This window comes from Lepus europaeus, chromosome 5 (assembly GCF_033115175.1).
Source record: "Lepus europaeus isolate LE1 chromosome 5, mLepTim1.pri, whole genome shotgun sequence".
NCBI lineage: Eukaryota > Metazoa > Chordata > Mammalia > Lagomorpha > Leporidae > Lepus > Lepus europaeus.
Genome location: NC_084831.1, coordinates 86,179,706 through 86,185,705, shown reverse-complemented (window position 1 = coordinate 86,185,705; position 6,000 = coordinate 86,179,706).

Sequence of the window (6,000 nt, the reverse complement as noted above, 5' to 3'; positions counted from 1 at the left end):
GCTGGCACTGCCGGCAGCGGCTTTACCTGCTAAGCCACAGCACCAGCCCATTCAATATTCTTTTACAACATTATTTTTCTGTCATTTTTTTAACTTTTCATAGTATGGATGCATTATAATTTATTTAACCACTGTAGACCATCACTAGTGTTTTTCTAGTTATTTGCTATATTTAATAACATTATAGTACAATCTTCCTGATTGTTCCTTTAATTTATGAAATTACTGAGTGCGTATTTTAAAAAGTTTCTTTATTTGGAAGACAAAGAGACAGAACAAGAGAAGGAGAGAGCAAGTAAACTTCCATCTACTGGTTTGCTCCCCAAATGCCTGCAGCAACTAAGACTGGACCAAGTTAAGCTGGGGGAACTCAATCTGGTTTCCCAAGTGAGTTACAGGGAAGCAATTACTTGAGAAAGCACCTGCTGCTTTCTAGGATGTGCGTTAGCAGGAAGCTGGAATCAGAATAGAGCTAGAACTTGAACCCAGGCACTCTGATAGGGGATGTGGACATCCAAGTGGCATCTTAACTGCTAAGCCAAATGCCCTCCTTGAGTGCATATTTTTAGTATGTGGATTTTTTTTTCAAAGATTTACTCATTTATTTGAAAGCAGAGTTACAATGACAGAAGGAGAGAGAGAGAGAGAGATATCTTTTCATCTGCTGGCTCACTGCCCAAATGGCTGCAACAGCCAGGGCTGGGCCAGGTTGAAGCAAGGAGCCTGGAACTCCTTGTGAGTCTCCCATGTGAGTGCAGGGAGCCAAGGACATGGGCCATCTGCTACTGCTTTTTCAGGTGCATTAGTAGGAAGATGGATCAGAAGTGGAGCAGCTAGGACTTCAACTGGTGCCCATATGGGATGATGGCATTGAAGGCAGCAGCTTAACTCACTGTACCACAATGCCAACCCCTGGATATGTATTTAAAACATATTGACATTTTGAAAGAATAGCCTACTATCACTTCAGCTTTTAAATCCATTCAGTACATTCCAAGTAGTCATGGCCTTTCTACTCTCACTGATGCCACTCTGCACAGGTCAGAGTTAATATCATTTACTAATCACAAGTCTTCTTTTTATGATGGGACTTCTCTTTCCTAGTCTCTTTGCAGTAACTTCTACTTTCTATCTTTGCCTTTAAAAATGTTTTTTTCTGGAGCCAGTGCTGTGGTGTAGCAAGTTAAGGTGCTGTCTGCAGGGCTGGCATCCTATATGGACACTGGTTTGAGTCCCAGCTACTCCACTTCTGATTCAGCTCCTTGCTAATGCACCTGGAAAAGCAGTGGAGGATGGCCCAAATGCTCCAGCCCCTGCTCCCATGTGGGAGATTCAGATGAAGCTCCTGGGCCTTGCTTCAGCCTGGCCCAACCCTGACTGTTGGGGCCATTTGGGGAGTGAGCCAGCAAATGGAAGATCGATCTTTCTCTATAACTGTGCTTTTCAAATAAATAAAATATATCTTAAACAAAATATTCTTTCTGTTTTGCTTGGGTCATTCCATCTCTGGTAAATGCCTTTTTGGGCTCTTTGCTTGTTCCTTTCCTCCTGCTTGATCTTTTCCTTATTCTCTGTGCTTACCCAGGTCTCCAACTATTGAGTTCCTGTCAGTGTCACACAAACCTCTCCAGCCTCATATCTCACCTCTCTTTCCTCGCTGTCTCCTCCTCTCTCCGTCCTCACGTACTATGTACTCCAACCATTCTGAACCACTTCTGTTTTCTTGAGTTTTTCAAGTTTTGTGCATGTGGTGCTCTGTGCTTGGAGATCTCTTTTTCCTTTCTGTACTTAATAAAGTTCCCTTATCCCTCAAGATTCCTCTGTTTTGGGATGCTCCACGACAACCACTCACCCCTACTCATTTATGCCTCTTAACCCCTTGGACTCACTGAGCAGGGTCACGCTCCTCTGTGCTCTCTTGTTCATGCTTTTCTCCTTTGTGCTGTGTTATCTATCTCCTTGTGAAGGAGCTCCTGCATGGCAGGAGTTGTGTCTTTGAGCATTATATCCCGAGTGTAGCATAGCACTTGGCATTTGGAAGAGGCTTAGGGTTAGCATCTTCCATCCTTTGGTCAAATCATACCCTACTCTTCCTCTGGAGTTCTGTTCACTGCCTTACTGTTGAGCCATAGGGATGGGTGGGATTGATGTAATCCCACTTCCAGGGATAGGTCCCATCTCGTCACGTTGCCCAGTTACAACAAATGAGAAGAAAGAAGTTTTTGGAAGGAAAAGCTTCCTTTGTGTTCTGTGACAGCAGTTAGAAAGATGTGTTTCTCTGAGATAAATATTTGACATCTAGAATTGTTTATCCATTCTGCTAGTGTTAGGGATTGCCTGGAACCTCCTGATGGCTATGTGTGGAAGATAAAACTGGGAGCCCAGAATTCAGAGAAGAGATCCAGAGTGAGCCAGCACATGCATGGGTGTGTTGTTATTTTATTATCACATGTGTTTTGTTTCATATGTGCCAGGCACTGTTCCAGGTGCTTTATAAATATTAACTCATTTAATCATCACATACATCTCATGAATTAAGTCTGTTTTCTTCCCTATCTTACACAGAAGAAAAGCAATACACAGAAAGGCCAGGTAACTTGCCCAAGGCCATGTAACTTGAAATTGGGAACTTGAAGCTGTTTGATGCCATCACTTACTGTACAAGGGCACCAAAGAAGGGGTTAAAGGGCAGAGGTTGCTCTGAAGTCAAATATCCTCGTACTATGTCCCTTCAATGTGTCTGAAATCCAGGAGACTCTGAGTCCTGCACCTGGAGGTCTGGAGGTAGCTTTAGGGAGACCCTCAGGCAGGCCTTGTGAGTTCTTGCCCATGGCTAATTAACAGCCTTCGACCTCTGAGTGAGCTTTTGCATCAGAATGCCAGGGTTTTAAATGCTCCCTGCTGGGAGAAAGCTAGACAGGAGTCTGTCTCTGTGTAGTTCATTGGGTCCTGGAATATCAAGGTTAGAAGGGGCCCTTAAAGCTGATCCCCTCTGACCCTCTTGGTTACCAATGGGAAAACTGAAGGCAGTAGAGGAATTGTGGCTTGCTTAGGTCAAAGAGAGTGAGGGACACATCGGGACCTGGGATGCCCATGCGTGTGTGTGTGTGTGATAGCTGCTGTATGGGTGGTTGATAGCCCTTTTCATTTGAGGACACTTTTCAGAGCTCCGAATGTGCCGGGACAGGCTGAGAGTATGAGAAGGTTTGGGACCTGTAGCATTAGGACTGTAAAGGAAAGGACAGAGGTCAGCTGAGACTCAACTGACAGCTGTGTGCACGTCTGCCTTTCCCCCAGGGGAAGTAGGCCCCTCCCCTTCCTACTTAGGGTTTTTCTGAGTGACATCTCCTAAGAAATTCAGAAGTCCTGATGGACATAGCCAGGTCACTTGACCTTTCAGAAGTCTTTGACAATGGTGTCCCTTTCCTCCTCCAAGGCACCACAGCCTGTTTTCTTCCTACTCCTCTGGCTGTTCCTGTGCTATCACCTTCATGGACTGTTCTTCCACCTGATTTTAGAGGCTGGTGTCCCTCCCACATCCTTTTTCTCCCTTGCCATAGTCTTCCTTTGAGATGTCATCTATCCCCATGGCTTTAGTGATTTACATGTTGGTGCTCCTCAGACTTATATCTCTTACCTCTTGTTCTCCAAACATCAGACCCATCCACGTTCAAGTTAGCTGCTAGGTAGCTCTGTCCAGATATCCCATGAGCACTTCAGCTCCCAGCTGGACAAAACTGCTCTCATTGTTTCTCTGCTCTCCCGCACTGCTAACCAGGTCTGATTTCTCTCGTGCTCTCTGTCTCCATAAAAGTATCAGCATCCACACAGTTGCACACTCTTGAAACTTGCCTTTTCCTTTCCCTATCCTCACAGGGTTAAGGCTTCATCAACAGGTACAGTGACCTCATCTGGCTTCCCTGACTTGTGGTTCTATACATTGCAGTCAAAATTTAGTTGTTTTTCATTTTTAAAAAGTGTGCTTTGGGGGCTGGCACTCTGGTGCAGTAGACTAAGCCTCTGCCTGTGATGCCGGCATCCCATGTGGGCATTGGTTTAGGCCTGGCTGCTCCTCTTCCAATCCAGTTATCTGCTTAAGGCTTGGGAAAGCAGTGGAAGAGGGCCCAAGTACTTGGGCCCCTGCACCCATGTGGGAGACCGGAAGAAGTTCTCGGCTCCTGTGAATAGGACATGAACAGGTCTCAGAGAAAGCAAGATGAGGAGAGGACCTTCTGTGAGAAGGTAATGGGTGAGGGGACTGATTTGCTGTGGTATGGTTAGGATCCAGTAGGTACAGAGGAATGCTTTGTAGGGAAGGGGACCAGCTACATTTGGGAGAAGATGGAACAGTGTGAAGTTGAGAATGTAGAACAAACAGATGAGAAGACAGCAGCTAAAGACTACAAAAGCTAACATGTGGGTGTAGGGGGTCAGCACAGATAGGGCCAGGTTGTTTTGGGGAAGACCCAAGTTGTGGCCTCAGAATAACCGTGGGCTGCTGCCTTATAGACCTGCTCAGGGATGGGTCCTTGGTGGTCAGGCCACACCAGAAACTTCTGGATGTCTAAATATGGAGCATTGCAGGCCACAAAGAGCACCTTGCCCTCCTTAGAACCCTTGTCGCGTCCCTCCTAAGGCATTCAAGATGATACATGGACCTCCGAACAGGCATCTCAGTCAGCTGCTAGAGATGATACTACTCAACAATGCCAAGAATCTTGCTTTTGTGGGGCCACTGCTGTGGCGCAGCGGGTTAACGCCTTGGCCTGAAGCGCCAGCATCCCATGAGGGTGCCCATTTTAGTCCCAGCTGCTCCTCCTCCCGTCCAGCTCTCTGCTGTGGCCTGGGATAGCAGTAGAAGATGGCCCAAATCTTTGGGCCCCTGCACCCACATGAGAGACTTGGAAGAAGCTCCTGGTTCCTGGCTCCTGGCTTCGGATTGGCGCAGCTCCGGCCATTGTGGCCATCTGGGGAGTGAACCATCGGATGGATGACCTCTCTCTCTCTCTCTCTCTCTCTCTCTCTGCCTCTCCTCTCTCAGTGTAACTCTGACTTTCAAATAAATAAATAAATCTTTTTTTAAACGAATCGTGCTCTTCTAACATCCATTTTGATTTAAAATCTTTTATGTTTGTGATGGACTTTCCTCTGTTGACAATAGGTTGGGTTTGGCCTGCTCATTAGGTGTGGAACCCCTGGCTTGTGGTAAATCCTGATTGGAAAACAATATAAACATGTTTCCGGGTAAATGTATAAATATATATAGATATATAGATGTTGGTTGTCCCCTCCCTGCCACCAACACACACCAAAGCAGCAGCAATTTGAAGCAATTCAGACATGCTCAGCATCTGGCCCTCATAAAAGGTCTCAGGTGAGTCACATTCTGCACTAACAGAAAGTGCTTATGGAGAGAACAGTGTTTACCTCCCATTCTGCCTGCTACCCTCTATGCTTTATGATCAGTCTGATTTGTGTGCAGAGACTGGTAGGAGAAGCAAGGGCACAGGAGGCTGCATATTCAAGGTAAAAATCAGCCATTTACCTTTGAAGATCCAGCAAAAGTAAAACACTCTTCTGTGGTACCTTAGTTTGTCCATCTGATAAATGGGACCAGTGATGGCTTCTCTTGCCAACTGAGAGGAAAGAAGAACTCTTGCTTGACAGCCCTGCTGGGTGTCAGCTGTAAAGTGAGCTCGTTAAATATACCATCTCCTTTCATGCCCAAGACAGTCCCCCAAAGGAAGTGGCATTAAACATTCTTCTGATGAAGGAACAGACTTGAGGGGCTACGTGGCTTTTGAAATGCAGTACTCAAACCCATGTCTGTCTGGCTCCAAGTGTTCTCTCCATCCCTTCATGCTGACATTAATGTCAAAGAACATGTTATAGCCTCCTCCTGGAAGGGGAGAAGCCAAATGGCTTCTGGGCTCCAAGGCCCTGGCATCCCTGTATCACTGCCCCCAGAGCCCTGCCCTCTGCTGTGACAGCAGGCGGGTT